Source organism: Schistocerca nitens, chromosome 8 (genome assembly GCF_023898315.1).
Source record: "Schistocerca nitens isolate TAMUIC-IGC-003100 chromosome 8, iqSchNite1.1, whole genome shotgun sequence".
Lineage (NCBI taxonomy): Eukaryota > Metazoa > Arthropoda > Insecta > Orthoptera > Acrididae > Schistocerca > Schistocerca nitens.
Genome location: NC_064621.1, coordinates 169726492 through 169752891, shown reverse-complemented (window position 1 = coordinate 169752891; position 26400 = coordinate 169726492).

Sequence of the window (26400 nt, the reverse complement as noted above, 5' to 3'; positions counted from 1 at the left end):
CCTCGAAAGCGGCGAAGCTGGTCGAATGCTCACGTGCTACACTCGTGATTATCTACGGAAAGACGTAGAAGAACAGTGAAACTATCACCAGGCGCTAAATGGTTGGACGTCAACGAATCACCACAGAACGTGTGGTCTAGAGGCTTATCTGCTCTATAAAGTAGGATAGATGGTGATATGTGGTATCTCTGCCGAAACAGCACAATGCTGGCATGCGCACACATGTTTCGGAGTACATCGTTCATTGTAAATTGTTGTACATGGAGCACTGCAGCACACCACCCCTAGGCGTTCACGTGTTAACCCAACAACACCATCCATTACGACTGCGGTGGGCACGGGACCATCGGAATTCAAGCGGGTGAGTCATACTTTTGCTACATTAGGTTGATGGTTGTCTCCGTAAACGCCGTCATCGAGGTAAAAGGCGGCTCGAAGCATGCAGCGCGCCACCTGACGCAGGCTGGTGGGTGCAGTATTATGCTGTGGGACACATTCTCCTTGCATGGAACTTATGGTGGTAATCGAAGACACGCTGACAGCTGCGAAACAACTCCATCCTTTCATGCTTGATGTCCTCCACGGCGCTGATATTATCTTCCAGCTGTATAATTGTGTCTCGGAGCCATAACCGTGCTGCTGTGCTTTGAGGAGCATTATAGTGAACTTTCGTTGATGTCTCAGCGACCACATTTGCCTGATGTAAATCTTACGGAACCCATCTGGGTCGCTACCGGGCACCATCACGGCGCACGCTAATCAGCGGTCCATTATTTATGCCAATTACGTGACCTATTCGTAGACATCTAATGCCACATACCTCCACAAACCTACTAAAAAACTGTCGCATCCCTCATAAGCAGAATCAGTTATGTATTTCGTTCCAAGGACGGACAAACAAGCTATTAAACAGTGGGTTATAATGGTTTGGGTGATCAGCCTGTGTTCAATTTGAATCCAGAAGGCATATTTTACTTGTCTATAGTACTATGTTACAGTGCTACATCGCAGATTCTGTAATTTATAATTCTAGACTACACTATGATATACAACACTACACTGCAATATACTACACTATAGAACTATTCTTGGTATCAGATAGAAACTAGATTTCCTCATTTTTCGTGGATAATCAGCCTCTTTCGTGTTTAGCCACAATCAGAAATATCGACCATGTTTTTGCTCTAATTCTTTCAGTTATTAAATTGTTTCATATCAGCTACAGGTATAGAAGAGTAAGGTATTTGCTGTGTACGAAGAAGTTTGGTGTAGTCAGCAGAGACTAACGGTACAAGACTCCAAAACCATGAAGGCGTAATGCAGCGTTGCTGACTGTCACTACTGGCATTAACGTTTGTACGGAAGGTCTAATTTGATGCCGGTGTTCTTTCTTTTGAATAGAAAACAGGCATTATACAGAATGAGATTTTCACTCTGCAGCGGAGTGTGCGCTGATATGAAACTTCCTGGCAGGTTAAAACTGTGTGCCCGACCGAGACTCGAACTCGGGACCTTTGCCTTTCGCGGGCAAGTGCTCTGCCATCTGAGCTACCGAAGCACGACTCACGCCCGGTCCTCACAGCTCTACTTCTGCCAGTACCTCGTCTCCTACCTTCCAAACTTTACAGAAGCTCTCCTGCGAACCATGCAGAACTAGCACTCCTGAAAGAAAGGATATAGCGGAGACATGGCTTAGCCACAACCTGGGGGATGTTTCAAGAATGAGATTTTCACTCTGCAGCAGAGTGTGTGCTGATATGAAACTTCCTGGCTAAGCCATGTCTCCGCAATATCCTTTCTTTCAGGAGTGCTGGTTCTGCATGGTTCGCAGGAGAGCTTCTGTAAAGTTTGGAAGGTATGAGACGAGATACTAGCAGAAGTAAAGCTGTGAGGACCGGGCGTGAGTCGTGCTCCGGTAGCTCAGTTGGTAGAGCACTTGCCCGCGAAAGGCAAAGGTCCCGAGTTCGAGTCTCGGTCGGGCACACAGTTTTAATCTGCCAGGAAGTTTCATATCAGCGCACACTCCGCTGCAGTGTGAAAATCTCATTCTGGAAACATCCCCCCGGCTGTGGCTAAGCCATGTCTCCGCAATATCCTTTCTTTCAGGAGTGCTAGTTCTGCATGGTTCGCAGGAGAGCTTCTGTAAAGTTTGGAAGGTAGGAGACGAGGTACTGGCAGAAGTAGAGCTGTGAGGACCGGGCGTGAGTCGTGCTTCGGTAGCTCAGATGGCAGAGCACTTGCCCGCGAAAGGCAAAGGTCCCGAGTTCGAGTCTCGGTCGGGCACACAGTTTTAATCTGCCAGGAAGTTTCAGGCATTATACAGTTCCCCGTTGACGTAATAGTGGTAGCTTGAAGCTAACAGGAATTTAGTTGGTTGTTTAATACAGCAGGACGAGTGCTAGTTGATGACTATGGACGTAATAAATAACAAAATTAAGGCAGTATTGTGCGCAGTAGGCGGAATAACTGGATGGATTAATGTTAAACTTCAGCATGAAACTCTTGCAGAAGTGAATGAGGTTTGCTCCCTGTATTTATCCCTGCTACTTTCACAAAAGTGTATATTTCAGTCAAGGCAGTGGAAAGCCTGAGGCCACAATAACAGATACTGTTCAGTATTCAAAATATATTCTCTGTATTTAAAAGGAAAGACTTAGCTAAGTAAACGATACATGTATTTACTATTACACGTAATATTTTATTTCGATATAGCTTTTTCTCCTCTAAACAGAAAAAATTAAAAAAAACTTTTTTAAAGTCATATGGCTGTTACTGGACCGAAACTGTTTTTTGTTGTTGTTGTCTTCAGTCCTATGACTGGTCTGAAGCAGCTCTCCATGCAAATCTATGATGTGGAAGCCCGTCATCTTCGAATAACTGCTGCCAACTTATATCATTTTGAACCTGCTTATTGTACTTGTCTCTTGTTCTTCCTCTACAATTTTTATCCCTCACTCTTACCTCCAGTACTAAATTGCTGATCCCTTGATGTCTCAGAATGTGTCCTGTCATCTGATCCCCTTTCAGTAAACTTATGCCACAAATTCCTTTTCTGCGTATTTCTTTCCAATACTTCTTCGTTGGCTACAGGATCTACCCATCTAATCTCCAGCATTCTTCTGTACCATCACATTTCAAAAGCTCCTGCTCTCATCTTGTGTGTCCTGTTTATCATCCACGGTTCACTTCCGTACAAGGCTATAGTCCAAAGGAATATCTGCAGAAAAGACCTAACACAAATATGTATTTTGTGTAAAAAATTTACCTTCGTTAGGAACGCTTTTCTTGACACTGCCAATACATATTTTATATCCCCATTACTTCGGCCATCATCAGTTACTTTACTGCTCAAATGGCAGACCTCAATTACAACTTTTATTGTTTCGTTTCCTACGTTAATTCCCTTTGCATCGTCTGATTTAATTCGACTACATTCCATTACCCTTGTTTTGCTTTTGTTAACGTTTGTCTTGTACCATCTCTGCTCTGCAAGTCTTTTGCTGCCTCTGACAGAATTACGAAGACGTCGGAAAATTTCAAAGTTGGTGCTTCTTATCCCTGAACTTCAATTCCCGTTCCAAATTTCTCCTAGCTTTCCTTCATAGATTTATAACATTGGGGATAGATCACAGTCCTGTCCCACACACTTCTTCACCAACGCTTCCCTTTCTGCCCTTCCACTATTATTATTGCCTTCTGGTTCCTGTACAGGTTGTAAATAATCTTTCGTTCCCTGTATTTTACCCCTGCTACCTTCAGTATTTGGGAACAAGTCAGAAATTCCTTTAATAACACACACATTCTTTTTATGCCTCCAGATTTATTTTCTTTGCCGATTCTGAGCAGGAGCAACACTTTCCTCTTCTGATGCTCTTTGATCTCTTTATATCAAAGCGTCATTTTCATCATCAGATTCATCGAACTCTGTCATTCACCTGGTTTAATTCTGATGACCAAATTAGTGACCTCTTCATCAGTCAAGCCTGGTAATCAAAAGGAAAAAAATATAACCACACTTCCTCTGACGTGAACAATGTTGGCATTGAGCCCCGAGGTATCATACGTGATACCCAAAGAATTAAAGCTTATAAATGCGTTGTAATGTTATTTTATAGTTCGATATTACCTCAGGGATGTCTGTACATTTATATTACACGTACTATGTATATTAAAATGTCGAAACACATGAAATTAGAAAACGATGTGTCGTTACGTTTATTTCGCCGAGACATGAGGTGCAGTTACGCAATCCATAGTTTCCAGTTAGTGACGACACCCTCATGGTGCACGGTAGAAGACCGAACAAGTAAACTGCTGCAAGTGCATACATGAAACAACAGACCAGAAGTAGTTCAGCTGCTTACGCACCTGAGAAAAAAGTAAAATCTGGAGGTATCATATATGATACCTCGGGACTGAAGAGGATAGAGTGTGTGCAATGTGTACAGTGGGTGTGAATGAGAAATGAATGAACAGCGTAGCGCTAGGCATTTTGCATTATTAAATACCGTCTCTGTAAAACAATATTGCACACTAGGGACAAACCGAAAGTTGTAACGTTGTTTTAAACAGACTTGCCTTGTATTCGTTATGGTAGAGGCTCGACCATCTCGATTGAGGTTCTCAGCGGTTTCATAAATTGCGTCAGGCAAATACGAGGGTAATCCCAAAAGTAAAGTCTCCTATTTTTTATATAAGTACACAGACCTGTTTACTTCTGTCGATACATATTTGTAAACGCTGTGCTAGTTTTTGTACACCCATGTCATACCAGCTCGCCACCATGCTGTTCAGAAAGTTATGAACCTCTTGTTTCACCTCCTCGTCGGAGCTGAATCGCTTTCCGGCCAAATGTTCTTTTAACCTAGGGAACAGGTGTTAGTCACTGGGCGTCAAGTCAGGACTATAGGGTGGGTGGGTGATTATGTTCCACTGAAACTGTTGCAGGAGAGCGTTGTCATGGAGAATGTGTACGCCCTTGCTCAACATTCCTCTTCTCCCCGGGTCTGAATTGCCCGTTTGAGTTTTTTCAGAGTCTCACAGTACCTGTCAGCGTTAATTGTGGTCCCAGCGATTCAGCTCCGACGACGAGGTGAAAGACGAGGTTCATAACTTTCTGAAAGGCATGGCGGCGAGCTGTGTATGACATGGGCATACAATAACTGCCACAGTGTCTACAAAAATGCATCGACAGAAAAGGTGATTATGTCGGAAAATAGCTAAATGTTCAAGCTGTAAACTGATGTAAACCATTGTAGAAATAAACAGGTCTATGTATTTATAAAAAAAATAGGAGACCTTACTTTTGGGATTACCCTCGTATTATAAGGCCACAGCCCGTCCTATCGTCGTCAAGGTAGACCTGTACGTATGTAACTGTCTGTACGTATGAATAACGTTATTTTTTGTTCTTAAATTGTAATAGCATGACATGTTCAGTATTTTTCTAAAAGTGTTCTGCAGATGAATAAAACTACTACTACTACTACTTCTGCTACTATAACAACAATATTAATAATGTGCAGCAGAAACGAGATGGCTGTCAAAACAAACTTTGGTTCCACTTTATTATCGATATGTCGATCCTGGTGTTATCTGTCGCTGTGTAATATCTTCTGTAAGCTATGAAGTAATATTTTTATTTGGTGGACGAAATACAGTGTCGGAAAAACATTAGTACACCCCTTCAGAGGTTTCCAATTCACTCGAGATTTATTGGTGCAACAATGTATATGGAGCGCATGAAATAATTACGTTTACAGCTCAATATCACAAGCGTTTCTGAGATACCAGATGTCGACCCATATTAATACGGGTTGTGGCCACCACAGGCTGTAATTCAGGTGCTGAATCTGGCACCAGTGAATCGTACAAAGGGCGAATACTGTTCTGGGATACGTCATGCCACGCCTCCTCGAGCTCTTCACGTAGTTCTGTACTAGCTGTTGGTTGAAGAGTAGCACGAGTCACTTCTTGTACCATCACATCCCACATGTGTTCGACTGGAGACAAGTTCGGATATCGTACTGGCATTGGAATTTGCTGCGCGTCTTGCAGAGCACGTTGAGATTCATGGGCAGTGTGTGGGCGAGCATTATCCTGTTGAACAACACATCGCCTTACTGTTCCGAGAACGGCAAAAGAATTGGTCTAACAACTTTCTGCACGTACCGAACGCTGGTTAGCGTCCTCTCCAAAAACATCAAAGGTGAACGAAAGCCATTGTGGCCGAGCGGTTCTAGGCGCTTCAGTCCGGAACCGCGCTGCTGCTACGGTCGCAGGTTCGAATCCTACCTCGGGCATGGATGTGTGTGAGCAATACTCAAGTGTAGGTCGAACGAGTGTTTTGTAAGCCACCTTCTTCGTTGATGGACTACATTTTCTAAGGACTCTCCCAAAGAATCTCAGCCTGGCACCCGCCTTGCCAACAATTAATTTTATATGATCATTCCACTTCAAATCGTTCCGTACGCATACTCCCAGATATTTTACAGAAGTAACTGCTACCAGTGTTTGTTCCGCTATCATGTAATCATACAATAAAGGATCCTTCTTTCTATGTATTCGCAATACATTACATTTGTCTATGTTAAGGGTCAGTTGCCACCCGCAGCCCCAAGTGCCTATCCGCTGCAGATCTTCCTGCATTTCGCTGCAATTTTCTGCCGCGCGGGATTAGCCGAGCGGTCTTAGGCGCTGCAGTCATGGACTGTGTTGTTGGTCCCAGCGGAGGTTCGAGTCCTCCCTCGGGCATGGGTGTGTGTGTGTTTGTCCTTAGGATAATTTAGGTTAAGTAGTGTGTAAGCTTAGGGACTGATGACCTTAGCAGTTAAGTCCCATAAGATTTCACACACATTTGAACATCTGCAATTTTCTAATGCTGAAACTTATATATATATATATATATATATATATATATATATATATATATATATATATATATATTGTGAAAAGCAATGGTCCCGTAACACTCCCTTGTGGTACGCCTGAGGTTACTTTAACGTCTGTAGACGTCTCTCCATTGAGAACAACATGCTGTGTTCTGTTTGCTAAAAACTCTTCAATCTAGCCACATAGCAGGTCTGATATTCCGTAGGCTCTTACTTTGTTTATCAGGCGACAATGCGGAACCACATCTAACGCCCTCAGGAAGTCAAGGAAAATGGCATCTACCTGGGAGCCTGTGTCTAATATTGCTGGGTCTCATGAACAAATAAAGCGAGTTGGGTCTCACACGATCCCCATAGTCCCATAGTGCTCAGAGCCATTTGAACCATTTCGTGAACGAACGTTGTTGTAGCTTATCGCCCCCCAGACTATAAGGCCAGTGTGTCTTGGACGAATTCAGGCTACGAGACAGCGCTCATTAGGTCTACGTCGTATGCGCACACAACCATCACTTGCGTGCGAGTAGAATCTGCTTTCATCGCTGAAGACTACAATGCGCCATCCCACTTTCCAAGTGATCCTCTAAGGGCACCAGTCGAGCAATGCACGTCGATGCTGCGGCGTGAGTGGAAGACGGACTAGAGGCCTGTGTGCCTTAGTCCCTTTGCACTATCAAATTTCTTTGACAAATATCTTTGTCAAAAATCTTTGTTAAGGATATTTGATGGTGTAATAGGAACTTTGTCAAATGTCGTCCAATATTTGATCAAATCTAGGGCCTCGCTGTAGATTTGATCAAAGAAATCGCTTGTCTTCTGTTCACTGCAATATGACATGTTACCACATGGAGCGCTAGCATCGCTGCAGCGTTCTGTCGTCTGTAGTTTTTTTATAAACATTACCGGTAAATACAATTGGTGTGTGCCAACAACTACAAAATTAATAGAGATGTATGTAACTGATGACGCGCTTTACAACGTGAGGCACCCTGAATACAAAAATAGATTAAGAAGATTGGAGACGAGACCTGACCTGACCTAACCTAACATAACCCTCTCCTGTAGCAAGGAATCGGAGTGTTAACAGTGAGCCTGTCTTCTGAAGATGTAGCAGTTATGTGAATATTGTGCTTTGTGATATGAGTATACACTTCACTGAGCACATACAGAAATGTATGCTCATCCATTCTTAAGTAATTGATGTACGACTTGACGTCTTCCACTGTAAGCTCACGTAACAAGTTTTGTTGAATGGTTTTATCGTGTCGTCGTAAAACCCACGGCTTCACCCGGATTAGATTAGTTTTTCGTTCCATAAATCCGTGCTGAGGAGATCCTCGTGGATGTGGAACATGCCAATTTTTTTAAGGTGAAATAACAGTACTAATAGTATGAATACATACAATACATCATTTGTTTCTATTAAAAATTTCGTCAGTGGAGTAGAAGGAGTTGGCCACTAGTAAGTCTTTCAGGCTCCTTTCAAACTGATCTTTATTTGTAACTAAATTTTTTTGTTTGCTTGCAAATTATTGATGAGTGTTCCTGAGTAGTGGACCCCTTTTTGAACTAAAGTAAGTGCTTTTAAGTCCTTGTGCAGATCATTTTTGTTCCTGGTATTGTATGTATGAACTGAGTTGTTTGTTGGAAAAAGAGATATATTATTTACGACAAATTTCATTAAGGAGTAAATATACTGAGAGGCAATAGTTAGTATACCCAGTTCTTTGAAGAGGTTTCAGCAGGACGTCCATGAATTTACTCCACAAATAATACGTATTACACGCTTTTGGACTCTGAAAATTTCTGTTTGACTTGAAGATTTACCCCAAAATATTATACCATATGACATTATGGAATGAAAGTATGCAAGCTTTTTCATTTTTATGTTGCCTATACCTGCTAACACTCAATTTGCAAATACAGATCTGTTAAGGCGTTTCTGCAGTTCTGTGGTGCGCTCCTCCCAACTGAATTTATTATCAAGTTGTAATCCCGGGAATTTAAGACTGTCAACCTCGTATGTATGGTTCCATTTTTTCCCCCACTTCTTTTCCGCATGAGCACACAATGCAACTGGGGTACGTGCAACTGCTGCGGTTAATAACAAGTTGTTGTCAGCCATCTTGAACTTCGACGAAAAATTTGATGACAGTGTAATACCCCTTCTAGCGCTACGTCAAAGATCTTTGTCAAATATATTTGAAGGAATATTTGATCACACCTTTGATCAAATCTTTGACAAAGAAATTTGATAGTGTAATACCGGCCTAATAACCAGTTTGCAACAGTTCGTGTAGACACGTCTGGGCTTATAAGCCCTCTTATCTGTGCTGTGGGAGCTGTACGATATGCCGCTGCTGCCATTACAACACGACGATCCTGGCGTACTTCGAGAACCTCATCCATGGGTGTGAGAATGTTCACTTGACCACTGATACCAGCAGTGTTACCTAACTGACGCAGTACGTCCAACTTATGTGGCAGTTCCCTGCAACCACGGTCCCACCACTCGGAAGACCACAATTTAAGCCCTTTCAAACTCGTCCAGTTAGCTGTAGGAATGACGAGTGTGCTTCTGTGGCATGGCTTTCTGCTTGCTTCACACATCTGCACAATACTGAGAGCACTCCTTATTAAAGAATACTCTAAGTGTTGTGCAAACGTGTGAAGCACACAATTGCACACACAGATGGCGCTCCGATAGCTATGGCAGTACACTATCTGTTGGCAGACGACGTAAAAGCCAGTAACAGTACATCTATTATCCCCCAGGTGTCACATTGCGTCGTCGGATCAAAAGCGACGCCGTCTTTCCAGGGGTATTAATTTCTTTCCGACAGTGTATGTTACAATAAGATAGAAAGTAAATAACTAATGTTACTAGTGATAACATAAAAATGCTATGTATACTTACGATAAAAGTTTTTGTATTGTCATTTCAGCCTGATGATGAAGTTATACATCGGAACGTGTTGCGACATTAAATAAATTAGGCAAATTAACAAAAGGCTGTGACAGGTAGCGTTCTCGGAATACCCAGTTCGTTGCTGGTGAGGTGGCATCCATGAATGTTAAATTCTAGCGCCTCACGCCTACGTGAGAAGCGACGGGTGCGAAATGGCGATTCAGATCAGAGCAAAACAGGCGCCCCCGTAAGGATAATTTTACACCTACTTGCCGCGGCGGCGGCCCAAATGGGCGGCCATTTAAATTCAGTGCGTACGTTTTCTCATAAGTTGGGCGGGCGGTCACGCGTGGCGCACATCGGCTGTGCGTGCCCGGAATGCCGCTGGCGCCGAGTTATTGCTCGTTCGTAGCGCGTATTAACAAGCAGAGCGGAAGCCCTCCCCCTCGCACCCCCGTCACTGGTGGTGCGTACTCTGCGGACGTGTCGCGCGCGCTCACACCCCTTTCAGCAACGACATTTCCGTCTAATATAAGTAGCGCGTCAGAGTGACGCAACAAATTCCGTCTGTGCGAGATTCCCTTTCAGAGGCACTCGGCATTGCCGGATGAGGGGCTCCTCGTGCGGGCTCTCCACGTCAAGGGCCTATGAGAACACGGTGCATACAGCTGCTGCCAACACCATTCGGCTGCAACCGTGATACTTTTTTTTTTTTTACCAAATGAGGCTTTAAATCGCAGCATTCACACAGAGCTGAAAATCCTCCTTTTAAAAACGCCACGAGAACCCATACTAATGTTCTGCTCACTTTACATCAGCATTGATATTAACGAGTGAAATAGTTTCCAGACCTACACGAGGTGTGGCTAGAAAAAAACCGGACTAGTACTGGTGAAACAATAAAACGAATGCAATAAGGCTGAAAGTCGCGTGGCCTGTCACGTGACTCTCGCTCCGCCTACTGTTCGAGTTTCATCTGCCTCCTGCACTCAGTCTGCCCGTGGCGTCTGTTTTAAGTAGTTGACGTTTTGTCTGTGCGTCGGAAAATGTTGATTGTACAGAAAGAACAGCGTGTTAACATCAAATTTTGTTTCAAACTAGGAAAATCTGCAAGTGAAACGTTTGTAATGTTACAACAAGTGTACGGCGATGATTGTTTATCGCGAACACAAGTGTTTGAGTGGTTTAAACGATTTAAAGATGGCCGCGAAGACACCAGTGATGACACTCGCACTGGCAGACCATTGTCAGCAAAAACTGATGCAAACATTGAAAAAATCGGTAAACTTGTTCGACAAGATCGCCGTTTAACAATCAGAACAGTGTCTGAGTTAACAGGAGTTGACAAGGAAAGTGTTAGGCAGATTCTTCATGAAAGTTTCAACATGAACAAAGTGTGTTCAAAAATGGTTCCAAAGTGTCTCACAATTGAACAGAAGGAACGCCGAAGAATGATTTGTTCTGACATCCTGGAAAACATTGAAAGTGATCCCACCTTCTTACAAAATGTTATTACTTGCGATGAATCGTGGTTTTTTACTTACGATCTCGAAACTAAACGCCAATCGATGCATTGGAAAACTCCTGGTTCTCCACGACAAAAAAAAAGCACGAATGTCAAAATCGAAATTCAAGACAATGATGATTGTTTTTTTTTTTTTACATCAAAGGGATTGTGCACATTGATTGGGTACCAGAGGGACAAACAGTGAATCAGCATTACTACATTAGCGTCCTGGCTACCCTACGTGAGCGAGTACGGAGAAAACGGAACGATTTGTGGAGAAAAAAGTCATGGATCCTTCACCAAGACAATGCCCCAGCTCACAGTGCGTTGTCAGTGAAGACGTTTTTGGCAAAACACAACATTCCCATCTTAGATCATCCACCCTACTCACCTGATTTGGCCCCCTGTGACTTTTTTCTTTTCCCTAAAGTCAAGTCAGCTTTGAAAGGAACTAGATTTGAGACTGTTGAAGCAGTAAAAGAAAAAGCGACGGAAGTAATGTATGGACTTACCGAAAATGATCTGCAGCATTGCTATGAACAGTGGAAAATTCGTATGGAGCGGTGTAGAGACCGAGGAGGAGAGTACATTGAAGGAGATAACATGAAATTGTAAATAATTGTAAATAAATGTTTTTTCCAGCATCAGTCCGGTTTTTTTCTAGCCGCACCTCGTATATTCATTTTAATGTTAACCATTTTTCGAATGTGACGTGTCTATTGTTATACTTCATCAGCAATAATTATTTGCATTCTGCCACTACAATAGTATACTGCTTGATACAGTTCAACAGCGCCTTTCAACAGACAGTGTTTTCATCGTCCAGTTGTTGACATTAGCTTGTACCGTTTTAAATTAAATAAAAACTCATCGAGTATGGATCCTACACAAAACTGTTCACTTCACACACCGCCTAGCCGCACAGCAGGCCACGATCTCTCCTTCAAGATTATCTTAATATAGATATATAATTACAAGTACTCAGTATTTCAAGGATATAAAAGCTAGAGGTTGGCCAAAAAACATCTTTAAAGATACAGTGTGTCTGAGAAATGTTGCGGCAAACTTCGAGGGTTTCTAGCGTATGTCTTGAGAAACAAATCGAGAATGGGAACCTGTGTCGGGAAACGCCGTCCAATAACTCTACAGAGTGTTAAAGTTATAGGCGCTGGCGCCTGCAAGTAGGCCACCCCTTCGGTAGCAAACTTGACTTTGTATGCAGACATATTGTAGGCTGAATGTCTCGCAGTGTCGTTTGTTATTCAGGGATCGCGGCTGACTGCCACAATCGCTATTGGAGAAGACGGGGCTTTCTGCTGCGTAGAAAGGCCTTGTCCCCTATGAATGTGATGCTCTGTTGCCTTGGAGATGACAGTTTGGACATGGATTCCCATCTGCATTTTATTTTTTTCATATATATCGAAAAACTTTGGAGATTTTAGAAGGTTCCATGGGAAAAATAAACTGCAGATAGAAACCCGTGCCCAAGCCTATCATCGACTGAGGCAGCAGAGTTTTGCATTCATAGGAGATGAGGCCTCCCTGCATGGCAGCTAGATCCATTTCCATTGGCGATTGCGGCAATCAGTTACGATCATAGAACAACAAACAACAACGCAAACTGTTTCTCTTAAGACCTGTCAGCGAACAAAGTCAAGTATGCTGCTGATGGGGTGGCTTAGTAGCAGGTGCCAGCGCCTAAAACTTCGACGCTCTGCAGCACTGTTGGATGATGTTTCCAGAGATAGGTTCCTATCGTCGATTTTTTTTTTTTCGCAAAACACCATCTACAGCCTGTAAGGTGTCAGGCAAATCCAACACCTTCCATGAAAACCCTGACTTGATAAGCAAATCCAGTAGTATGTCACATAGCTCCGAATAAATCGTGACATTAAATTAACCAAAGTAATACGAGTAACGAGTGAGCAAATGGAATACCACAGACTAACACAAGAATGCCTAAATGCATGTCATACCTTCCCACCGTGAGACAGACGCAGTTCCGAGGGGAGAAACGAGAACAGAAGCCGAGAGCAGAACCGTGTTAAGCTGGAAGGCCCTACGATAAGGAACGGACACCCACGTCGCCAGCTAACCGCTAGGACCACCCCAGCCGCAAGTTTTAGCGTGAGACTTTTTTGCATCTCTGTTATGTCAGGACCACCACCCCCCCCCCCCAGCCCATGTTAAAAGATAGAGCCCTCCAGAAGAACAGTATAGATCTTACGATAACACTAAAAGGACCACACCAGCTGCAAGTTTTAGCGTGAGACTTTTTCGCGTCTCTGTTACGTTGCAAACTTTAAAAACATTGCCCCACCACGAAAAGTTTAACGTTTCTCATTGGATGGACAGAATTTTTGTAGGCGGAGCTTAAGGTTAACATTGAGACCCTGATTGGTCAGATGAAAACACAGCCTGATAGTTTTTTTAAACCAACTTCGGTAAATTGCAGTAAGGAGAAGTTAGGAGAGAGTTGCTTCCGAGACGGCGAGGTGAGCGGAGCTGTGATGCCCGCCGCCCCCTGACGAACACCGACAAGGTAATGAACGCACGCAATGCCGCATAACAGCGCATAAAGCTTCACTCAGAACTGCAGAAGTCTCATCTGTTACACCCCCTTTCTTGCGTAATACTTGTGTCGATCGTCAATTAAAGCTCATGGTGTTCACATTTGCCACTTGAAGTAAAAATCTGAAACGCGATGATTTTTCTGCTATATAGTTATTGAGAAGCCACATCAGCCACTGTAATTTACGACAAGTTAGATAAGTAATTAAAGATAATTGAGGGTCACTGTAGACCATTTTGATAGTTTTCTCTTTTGTGAAACTTAATTTAAACCTAGATTATAGATGTGATATGGCATAGGTCATCCTTCGATCCATTGTAGAACTTGGAAACCCATTCAGGGAATATTCGTTCACATTTTTGTTGAACGCAGTTGGCTTTTACCATCCTGTATTAAAACATTTCCTTTTATCAATAGTGCAATTTATAAACAATGTTTTGTGAGTAGAATGAAATTTCCAGTGGTAAACTTAACTGCTTTTTCGACGTTATTTTACCAGCTAACTAAAAATAGGAAAGCCTTGAACCCCTTCCACTAAATTTAGTTAGTATTAAGTTTCTTTTACAGGGAGTGCAGTGGAGCTGACGCTGAAATCATTAAGTATTTGGCTATATCATCGCTAGTCTCACTGAACTCTTCTGAATTCTACATGTCATGTGTGGTCTGGCGTCTCCATACCAGCAACAGGTCCCAGGTTCAAACTAGTCAATTCCCTAAAAAACACTCTCAGAGCGTCGTTGCGCGAAAGTGGTAGGGAGACACGATATAGAACAGAGAGACACCACGCAGAATGTTAGAAGCCCTCAAAGTTATTGCATCATTTCTGGGACATTCTGTATATGTCTGTATAAGCTATACATACAGGGTCGTACCACGACCATTAAAGTGGCCACGCTTGTTACCTACAGCTGAAGAGTGGACTTGTTCAGAGATAATGGATATTCTAACTGGCACATTAAGGCCCCATTTCACACTTGTCCGGCAGACGTTTGAATAGTACCATGTACACACCATGCTGCCTTGACAGTTTCGCTTTTATCCAGCTGCTGTCGTGGATGGCATGCAAGGTAGACAAGCTCCCAACACTTTCTTCCTTCCAAGTCTGTCAGCACTCTAACAGCGACTTGGAATGTAAACAGATGCTGCCATAGGTTTTGGTCATCGTTGTGAGAAAGCAAAAGGAGAAACAGAATGCAATTGATTCTTCCAATCAGTTTAAAAAGAAATGAGTGTGATGTGTTTCATATCATATCCACTGCGCTTTGCTTCCCAGAATCATTCACACAGCCAGATCACTGTACTCAGCATTTATGGCCCCCAATTCATCTCTCTCCCTGTTCTCCATCACCTCCACTACGGTCCATCGGGTACAAATTCTCTACAGGTTACATCTGCAGTTGTAAGAAAATTCTGCCCACCATTTCCACATGTAACTCACACATACCAAATGTAATACTGGGGAACACCGAGATAATCACCTAAAATATGACAGACAATCTGACTGACAATCTTGTTAAAGTGAGAGAGTGGCATGCCACCTCCGAATATTTGCAGGTGCCTATCGAATCATGATAGTATCTCTTGTCCAAAGGGAACTGACAGCCACTAATGTCTATATTCCAGGCTCCAAAAATACGAAAATTGCATGGGAGAGATCAGGATTGTACGGAGGACGTGTAATGTCTTCCCAGCCAAACTTCTGCAGCGTACTCAAAACAAGTTTGGCATAATGAGGGCAGGCATTTTGTTGGCAGATACTTCGACTATGTTACAGAAGTTTCGCTGGGAAGCTCTTACACATCCTGCATACAGTTAAGATTTCTTCACAGGCAATTTCCAAATTTTTGGAGTGCTGAAGGAAGACATTCGCAACTGTCAACTTACTTTAGATGAAGAGGTCCAAGTTTCCGTGCAATCACGGTCCTGTAGGCAACCACAAACATTTCCCCCTGAGAGCATTCAGCGTCTAGTCTCATAATGGAATAAATGTATTAACAGCTATGGCGATTAGTTTTGAAATAATAAACGGTTAACTTACATTTTTTCATCTGACGGCTGAGGGACTTCTGAACTTTTGCTTAGGGTCGGACAGAAAGTCGCTGGTCAACAAAAGATTTCACCTGGACCAGGTGGCAGCCCATCGCTAAGGCGGCTAGTTGTAGAAAGTGAGTGACGGAAGCCATTTAACGGAGACTGCTGTAAAGAGAGCTTTTATGCAAACGGTGGAAAGATCATAAGACACTGTGCATTCTCATATTAGAAGCTGGGACGATATGGACAAGGTGCTGATGTAGGTGTTTAGTGGAGGCAAGACTGTAACCCTCTCGGACGCCAGGAAGTCTTCAGGCTCTTTACCAAGCGGCAAAAACATATATTTAGGGGGCACGACTGTCTGGGAAGCTTAACAGCCTTCTTTCAGAAACTGGAAATGGTTGGCCCTGAAAGGTAAGATCTCTCCGTATATGCAATAGGTGGTAAACTACACACAGAGAGAATACGAGTTGTTAACTAAGCATGTGAGTTTTAGGGATTCGTTGCATGGGGCGGGATAGATCGTAGCGCCTACCAGCTTATCGCCAGCATGTAGGTCGAAGGCCACAGGTTTGAGGCGGTCCAGTTTTGGCGCCCGTCGATCCCTGTTCTCGCGACACGACTGAATAGATAGCAAGATTATACTCTACCATTCCGTCTCCAAGGTAATGGAAGCGAACATGTTGTTTTCTGTTTTGGTGTCAGACTGCTGCGCCAGTGTTCACATTGACAAAGAGCGAATAAGCCACAGTAGGCGAAAGAGAATTATGAGATACGACTGAGCAATGAATAAGGCGGAGAGTGGTGGCTCTGGCCGTCTTACAACCTGTATGGTGAGCGCCGACAGCTAAAACACAGTCCACGTCGCCAACCCTACAGGGAAGCTGTGCTGACCTACACCTTATAACGTCGCAGTCTGGCTAACTAGCAGTAGAGCTGCATATACTGACGTTATATAAAAAATCTATTTGGGCAACGCTGAAATCCCATCGAGTGCGTATTATTAGTTTCGATCAAGTCAAGCAATTACGTGCTCCCCGGCGTATTTAAAGACACACTAAAGTTTTTCAGTTTAATAGAGCCTGACAGTTCGTAACAGAGCGATAATTTGTTAATGCGGTGAAGAGTACTTATGCACGCCGCGTTTCTTGCACAATCAATGTCGTCGCACAAAAATGGTTCAAATGGCTCTGAGCACTATGCGACTTAACTTCTCAGGTCATCAGTCACCTACAACTTAGAACTAATTAAACCTAACTAACCTAAGGACACCACACACATCCATTCCCGAGGCAGGATTCGAACCTGCAACCGTAGCGGTCGCTCGGCTCCAGACTGTAGCGCCTAGAACCGTACGGCCACTCCGGCCGGCTGTCGTCGCACAGATAATTATTTACTGAGTACGCAATAGTGAATGCATTGAAAGAAGTTATTAAAGCAGTAATAACATCGAATACTGGTTTATTGCACTGTTTTCATATCCTAACATTGCCGTAAGGAAGTAGCTTTTCCTGTCCGGGTGGAATTAATGACGTATACTTCAGTCCAAGATATTATGCAAGTTCCAGAGTCCATTAACTGATTTTACGAAACTTAATTCTTTTCTCATAATTCGGTTTCAAAGTTAAGTCTCTATATCGATCCATCATTAATAATTTCTAACTTTGGGTAATGTCCAGACTTTTATTGAAAATATTCAATTTAAGACAATTTCGAATCTTTCACTATCTGGATTCTACGTGATATCCTGTTTGAAGTTTTACTTCTTATAAGTTTAGTGCGTCGTAGTAGATTGCAAATCTTTAGCCTTAAAAAAAAAAAAAAAAAAAAAAAAAACAACCTCGTCGCGCCCACGTATACGAGCACACGCTGAGGTACGACTTGCTCCGGCAAACTCTCGTAACACAGTTAACAGTGCATGGCTCTTTATTAGGTATGACACACGGTTCTCAAAGAGTACTCATAAGGAGTATTCTTTGAGATCGTTCGTCCTACTCCGTGATTTCTAATTACGGTACTTTGCGATCTACTATAATTTTATTTTGAAACTAACCTACTTGGTACTGAATTTCTTTTCTATCTACGTGCTACTATTCAAGCAACATTATACCAAAAGGAACATTTTTTCTCTTTTTTTATGAAATTTGGAACTTGACTTTTGGGACTTTTGGGCTTTGGGGTACTATTTTTATATTCTTCATTTCTCGTCCAAAGGAAGCGGCGTTACAACCTGTTACGTCTTGACGGCAGAGGCGAGGGCATTTTCAGCTCTAGGATTGCCCTCTTATCGTGGTGTCAACACGTGGAAGAGACATGTCTACGTGACCGCACGTGCCACGAAAGAATTTGAACTGAAACGGCTTTTACTGACAGTCAACGCCGTATTATGATATTTAACAAAAGAGATTTATGGCAATCACATAATTATTCGGACATCATTGTTTGGCAGTAGGTCTACTATCCGTCCATAACACTGTGGTAGTTTCAGAATTTTGCTCATTGTTTATTTCTGCATCTACGAGATTATTGTGCAATTCATAACTGAATATATATATCTAAATGAAAATGTATATAAATAAAATATACACTCCTGGAAATTGAAATAAGAACACCGTGAATTCATTGTCCCAGGAAGGGGAAACTTTATTGACACATTCCTGGGGTCAGATACATCACATGATCACACTGACAGAACCACAGGCACATAGACACAGGCAACAGAGCATGCACAATGTCGACACTAGTACAGTGTATATCCACCTTTCGCAGCAATGCAGGCTGCTATTCTCCCATGGAGACGATCGTAGAGATGCTGGATGTAGTCCTGTGGAACGGCTTGCCATGCCATTTCCACCTGGCGCCTCAGTTGGACCAGCGTTCGTGCCGGACGTGCAGACCGCGTGAGACGACGCTTCATCCAGTCCCAAACATGCTCAATGGGGGACAGATCCGGAGATCTTGCTGGCCAGGGTAGTTGACTTACACCTTCTAGAGCACGTTGGGTGGCACGGGATACATGCGGACGTGCATTGTCCTGTTGGAACAGCAAGTTCCCTTGCCGGTCTAGGAATGGTAGAACGATGGGTTCGATGACGGTTTGGATGTACCGTGCACTATTCAGTGTCCCCTCGACGATCACCAGTGGTGTACGGCCAGTGTAGGAGATCGCTCCCCACACCATGATGCCGGGTGTTGGGCCTGTGTGCCTCGGTCGTATGCAGTCCTGATTGTGGCGCTCACCTGCACGGCGCCAAACACGCATACGACCATCATTGGCACCAAGGCAGAAGCGACTCTCATTGCTGAAGACGACACGTCTCCATTCGTCCCTCCATTCACGCCTGTCGCGACACCACTGGAGGCGGGCTGCACGATGTTGGGGCGTGAGCGGAAGACGGCCTAACGGTGTGCGGGACCGTAGCCCAGCTTCATGGAGACGGTTGCGAATGGTCCTCGCCGATACCCCAGGAGCAACAGTGTCCCTAATTTGCTAGGAAGTGGCGGTGCGGTCCCCTACGGCACTGCGTAGGATCCTACGGTCTTGGCGTGCATCCGTGCGTCGCTGCGGTCCGGTCCCAGGTCGACGGGCACGTGCACCTTCCGCCGACCACTGGCGACAACATCGATGTACTGTGGAGACCTCACGCCCCACGTGTTGAGCAATTCGGCGGTACGTCCACCCGACCTCCCGCATGCCCACTATACGCCCTCGCTCAAAGTCCGTCAACTGCACATACGGTTCACGTCCACGCTGTCGCGGCATGCTACCAGTGTTAAAGACTGCGATGGAGCTCCGTATGCCACGGCAAACTGGCTGACACTGACGGCGGCGGTGCACAAATGCTGCGCAGCTAGCGCCATTCGACGGCCAACACCGCGGTTCCTGGTGTGTCCGCTGTGCCGTGCGTGTGATCATTGCTTGTACAGCCCTCTCGCAGTGTCCGGAGCAAGTATGGTGGGTCTGACACACCGGTGTCAATGTGTTCTTCTTTCCATTTCCAGGAGTGTATATAGATCATGTAAGAGCACACGGACGAACATATTTTGATTACTCGCAGATTGGCAGTAAATGTTTTGTACACGTAAAACACCCAGAACACATAGACAAAAATGAATATCTTACAACATAATACAAAAAACAGTACGACAGTCAGCGCGGAAATCCCTAAAATAGCACAAGACCTGCAGGCAGACATCATGTGCTTACAAGAACCCTATAACAGAAACGGGCAACTGATATGTCTACCAAAACATGCTACCACAATAACAGGCAGCAATGACTGTAAGGCTGCAATAGTAATTCTAAATAGAACTTATAACATAGTTAAGGTAACACAGTTATGCAATCAACACTTGGTTACCATAGAGATAACTAACGGGAACGTCACATGGGTTATTGCATCCATGTACGCCCAATACAGCCATCAAATACAGCCATATGCAGACTACATCAGAGACCTAGTAATGTATGCCAGAGGCAAAAAATTAGTGATAAGTGCTGACATTAATTCCAGATCGACCCTCTGGAACTCAGACAGAACAGGTGACAGAGGACGCATAATCACCGATCTAATACAAGAAACACAATTACATGTAATGAATACGGAAGGACCTGTAGCAACATATGCAGGGTTCGATGGTACGCGCAGTAATATCGACTTCACGCTAGCAAATAATGCAGCAATGGCATACGTAACAAACTGGACTGTACACGACAACATAACCAGTAGTGATTATAATGTCATAACATACACACTAACTCACACTCAGAACATAATGAACAAATCACACACCAGACACTTGCTGTTGCACAAAGCAGACTGGAACAAATTAACGGAAATTATCCAACGACATGATCTAGAAAACATCAATGGAAGTATCGATTATAGAGCACACAAGTTAACACAGGTAATACAACATGCACAAAACACATCAATATCGACAGCAAAGAACACAAATTGCTCACCAGTACCATGGACCAACGAACTTACGAGACTCAAACAAGACGCAAGACGCAAACGAAAATTATATCAAAGGGCGATAGCCGATAGGGACCGACGAATAAGACTTGAAGCATATAGGCATGCACAAGACTTATACAGACAGACCCTATACAACACGCGTAGACAACAATGGGAGCTATTTGTAACAACACAAACAGAGCAAAATATATGGGGGGAACCATACAAAATACTGACAGAGAAGATAAAAACCCCACTAGATCTGGGAACGCTAAGGCAGGATGACGGCACGATGACGAGGGGATGGAGGAATACAGCGGAGTTTCTGCTGTATAAACTGCTCCCTGACGACGTTATCGATACAGACGCACAATATCATGCAACACTAAGAGAAAACCTACACACACCATACAACACTGCAACTGTCACCTGTCCTTTTGCGCAAGAAGAGGTTGCGCTAGCAATCTCAGAGCTCAAAAACAAAAAAAGCACCTGGACCAGATGGTATCCACTCGGAAACACTGAAAAAACTAGCACCGCAGATCACCCCGTTCCTAACAACGTTACTGGACGATGCCTTACGGCTGGGCATGGTACCTACAGTATGGAAAACCTCCAAAGCAGTCATTATTAAGAAATCAGCGGACAGGGATCCTTCAGATCCAAAGACTTACAGGCCAATATGCCTAATAAACACCCTAGCAAAGATTCAGGAGAAGCTACTGTGTAAGCGCCTGCAAACACACAGAGCTCTCAGGGGTATGAGCCAACACCAGTTCGGTTTCAGATCTGGCAGATCAATAGATGATGCCATCAACCAGGCCCTGCACATAGTTAACACCACAAAACAGAAATACGCCATGGCAATAATGATTGACATTGCCGGAGCATTTGATAATCTTTGGTGGCCAGCACTGTTTCAGAGGCTAAGACATCTGGAGGTACCGTGAGAGGTGGCATGAGCCCCCTCTCATATTTCTATCTTACGATTCTCCTCTCTAGTTGCATGCGGTGGAGGTTCCGTTGTTCCTTCACACGCGGACTTCCCATGTAGCGTCTCTCGCCACCCGGGTGGTCCAGTGACAGGCGGGCTCTTCTCACTATGAAAGGGTAGGCTGACAGGTGTGGGGGCCGAGTGAATACTCTCCGGACGCCGACATTGTCAGGAGACGCGGCCGCGAAAGCCGGAAGTGGCGGCTGGGCTGGTGGTTCCGTTGCTTCGCAGAAGCTTAGCGAAAACACTTTCTGGCGGGCTACCAGCGAGGCGTGGGAATGACTTATGTACCCAGGCAGCTGGGGCGGGAAAATTACCGCGCTTTCTGCAAAATAGGAACTGTGATTGGCTTGCTAAGGGCATAGCTCCGTGACGGGGCAAAATCAGCACAGAAATTGGCGCCAAGAATCTCCATTGGTGGAATGGTAGTGCTCCGGCAATGGAGTGGAATTTCCGCCGGTTTTGGTGTTGCTGATTGGAACGTAACCACGACCACTGTCGTGGGGGCGGGAAGGTTGTGTGTTCGGCCTGTACGGGTGCTCTGGGGTAGTCGGCAGTCGCCTTTCGGTCGAGGACGTTGAAGCAGCCAGCCCTCGCCTGCGGTACGCCAGATCGTGTTCTGGGAGATAAGAAGACTGTTGGTAATGTACATCCGCAGCACCGGCAGATAGGGATTTTCCTAGGTGATAATCAGAGCTCAGCAGAGCGCGTCTGTTCATCCTTTTCTAACTTTGTTCAGTTTCGAGTAACAGCAATTACCATTGGGTTAGCTGTGTGTCTCTCTTGAGATTTGAGTGGAAAGGAATTGGCTCCACATACCACTTCGTCTTAAACCTCACGATCTAAGTTAGGGACAACTTCACCTTTATAGTGTTTGTATGAATCTCCAATTTTAGCCAATTTGATGTTTTATAAATTTGCTGTGTTTCTTTTACTATTCTGTGTTTAATCTTAATAAATCATATTGTTATTTTGAACAGAACTTTCATTCTGTTAATCAATAGAGCAACCCTATCATTCCTCACTATGCTAATGAAACCTTTGTTTATTTAACTTATGTATCAAATTAAATTACTGCAGGTGCCAAACTCTCTTCTACTCCACTAGCAGGGTTGATTAGAGTCAGTTCGCGTATTTTTTTTATCCTTGTGCAACAGCAAAAGTCGGAGTTAGAATAGGGGGGGCTTAGAGCATGATTTACACATGTGGATTCTAGTAGAATTTAGTGATAAATACACTACTAGCCCCGGCACCTCGCATAATATGGCGACCCTTGGCCTCGGATCTTTCCTGTGAATCTCTGATAAACAAACAGGATTCTTAGTAGGAACATTCAATTTTTTTTCTCTCTATTTTTTAATGATTAATACCCAAGTTTTTTTTGGTAGTTCCGCGTTTAGTTTTAAGTAGCGGCGCATGACTACAGTTTTTGTTTTCAGTGTATATATTTTTTGTTCATTGTTTTTTTTGTGTTTCGCTGATGTGGTGTCTGTACCGCATCGCACTTTGTCGGATTTGTGTGCGGTTTCTGTACCACATCAAATTGTGTTTGTGATTACAGCGTTGGAACGGCGTTGTTGAAATTTTATGTCTATGTGAAAAAATATTGGGAGTAGATGATTTTATTGTGAATTTTAGATAAATTTTGTTTCTCATGAATGATCACGAGAAGTAAGGCACGACTATTATCGATCGAAGCTAAAACAAAAGAGGATAGAATAATGGATAAGGGGCAGTTTACTGACGAGGATAGGTTCAGGGATGAGATGGGCACATTTTTAGCAGGACAGGACGGCAGGTTCATTGATGAGGAAGGTGATTTGGACGCGATCTTAGAGCAACGTCGCCGCCGTGATTATGAGAGTGAGGTAGAGGATGAAACAGAGACAGGCACACAGGTCGAGACGGTAGTAGAGGTTTATAATCAAACGAACGAGAGCAGACAGGGGCCAGCTCGGCCACGTCAGAGCTCTAGCGCCCAGGTGTCCCGAGTTACATCACCCATGTGTGACGAGGATCAAAATGATGACATTAACCCAATACTGAGCTTCCTACGATCAATGAAAGAAGAAGCTGAAGAACAGCGTAAGAAGGAGAAAGAAGAAGCTGACGAACAGCGTAAGAAGGAGAAAGAAGAAGCTGAAGAACAGCGTAAGAAGGAGAAAGAAGAAGCTGACGAACAGCGTAAGAAGGAGAAAGAAGAAGCTGAAGAACAGCGTAAGAAGGAGAAAGAAGAAGCTGACGAACAGCGTAAGAAGGAGAAAGAAGAAGCTGACGAACAGCGTAAGAAGGACACGGAGGCAATAATTTCGCATATAGGGGAAATTCGTGGGGAATTAATAACAATAAAGAAAGAATGTAGAGAAGCAAAACAAATGTCAATGGCTGCACAAAAAGTAGCAGGCCTGGCCAAAACAACAGCAATAGGGGCAATGAAAGTCGCGGAAGCAACTTCTAAACTCGCAGGGCGGTTGCGACGTACAACACAATCCCACTCAAAATCCCTAGCATTCTTAAAAACTCAAGGTAATATTGCGGTTACGAACATCACGAAACGAATGAAAGAAGTAGTGAGTCGGATAGCGAAACTAGAGCGAAACGGGCACACGAGCACTGCGCGTTCGGATACCAATGATGGAGTACACAGGAGTGTGTCTCCGAGGAAAAGCCCGCCGTGCTCTAGCCCAGTGACAGAGTGCGGAACTAATAATGCACACGCAGAAACAGCGAGTAATAGCTCCAATAATTATAGCCCACCTAGGAGAGTGAATTCTGAGAGCCACTTCCACTGTGATACAGAGGTAGCACATCACAGTTATCAGCAAGATAGAACAGGACACTCAGCAGACGTGCAAGTATCGGAAACGAGTGACAACACCAGTGCGAGGATCAGACAGGATTTTGATCACAATCACTTCCTGTCGATACTAAAATTCCAGAAGTTCAGAGATAATGGAGGGTCGATGCATCCGAAGAGCTGGGTGACGCAGTTCACTAATTCATTACCGTCATCATGGCCAACCCACGCAAAATTAGAATTCATGTGTGGACACATCGAAGGCCAAGCCGCGGAAAAGATGCGGGGTGTGGCAGCGACGTGTCGGACCTATCAGGAATTTGTTGGTGCATTCCTGCGTACCTACTGGTCAAAGGAAACGCAAGACAGGATTAAAGAGGAAATAATATTTTGTCCTGAACTGGAAGTGTCCGGGCATAGGAACGCAACCAAATTTTTTGATGATTTACTCAAGAAGAATCAGTTTTTAGATAGTCCATATAGCAACGGAGAAATCATTAAATTTTGCTTTTCCAAATTGCCTATTAGGTATCAACAGACACTTGTCGGGAAGTGTGGATCTGACATAGAAGCATTCAAGAGTCTATTGCGCGAACTCGAAGTAGTCTTCGATAAACAAGACGCAAAGGACAGGAAGAAGGCGCAAAATAACAAATACCACGGGCCAGCAAGGGCAGACGACAACAGATCGCATAATCGCGCTCGTCGGTTAGGAAACCGGGGTTACGGAAATCAAGGTTACGCAAGTCAAGGTTATGGAAACCAGAGACACGGAAACGAGAACGTTAGGGAACAAGGTCAATCTAGACAAGGAATCTGGGACAGGAGGAATGACGAACGGCAAAGCGACCGTAATTGGAGAGAGCGAAATCAAGGACAACAGGAGAACCGGGAGATAGAAATTAGACCTCCAAATCCTAATACACGTCAGAGGAGGGGGAGTCTAAGAAGGGATTGACGCTAGTCCATAGGACTCCACCACTTCTCTCACACAAAGAAGTTCGTGGAATAGTAGTAGTGTAAGAAATGTACATAGTAGAATAGGCAAAGATATGAACCTTTTTTCGGGGAACAATAACCGTTGCATTAATAGATTAAGATTGCTAAAGTGTTAACACGCTGCGTTGTCTTGCATAAGAATTTACTGCTGCTATCCTCTTTTTGTTTATGTTTGCGATCTCCAATGTCGATGGAGTAGGAGACACTACCTTTCCATGAGCAATGTTTTAGTCCTTTCCTATCTGGTGTCCATGTTAAGGGATAAGGATGAGTGACGAGACGTCGCACAAACGGGCGCATACAAGAACGTGCTCTTAGAAGCGTTCTGAGAGGTCGTGATACGCTCCATAGCGGCCACAACCAGTTCGTGAGACGTTCATACCAATGCTTGCAGGCACGCGTCAGTGCACTGCACGATTGTGGTATATTGCGCGATTTCGAGGGTGAATATGGGCAGTATAGTTTTTGCAGAGCTGCGCCGGTATCGTTGTCTTGCAAGTCGGGGTGAACCTGTGAGCATTTGACTCTAATGGTGCCCTAGACGAGAGAAATGAGGGCATAAAAGCCTACCATGCTAATGTGCTGGTTGGGGATTTAGCGTGCTGCTCGTTTTTGTCACAGATGAATCACCAAGGAATTGTACTTGGATATTCGTGACATACTGTGTAGCTGGCGTGTGTTGGGTGTCTGAATCCTCAACAGGAACCAGTCCTGGCTTGGTCATATTACATTGCTTCTGGAAAG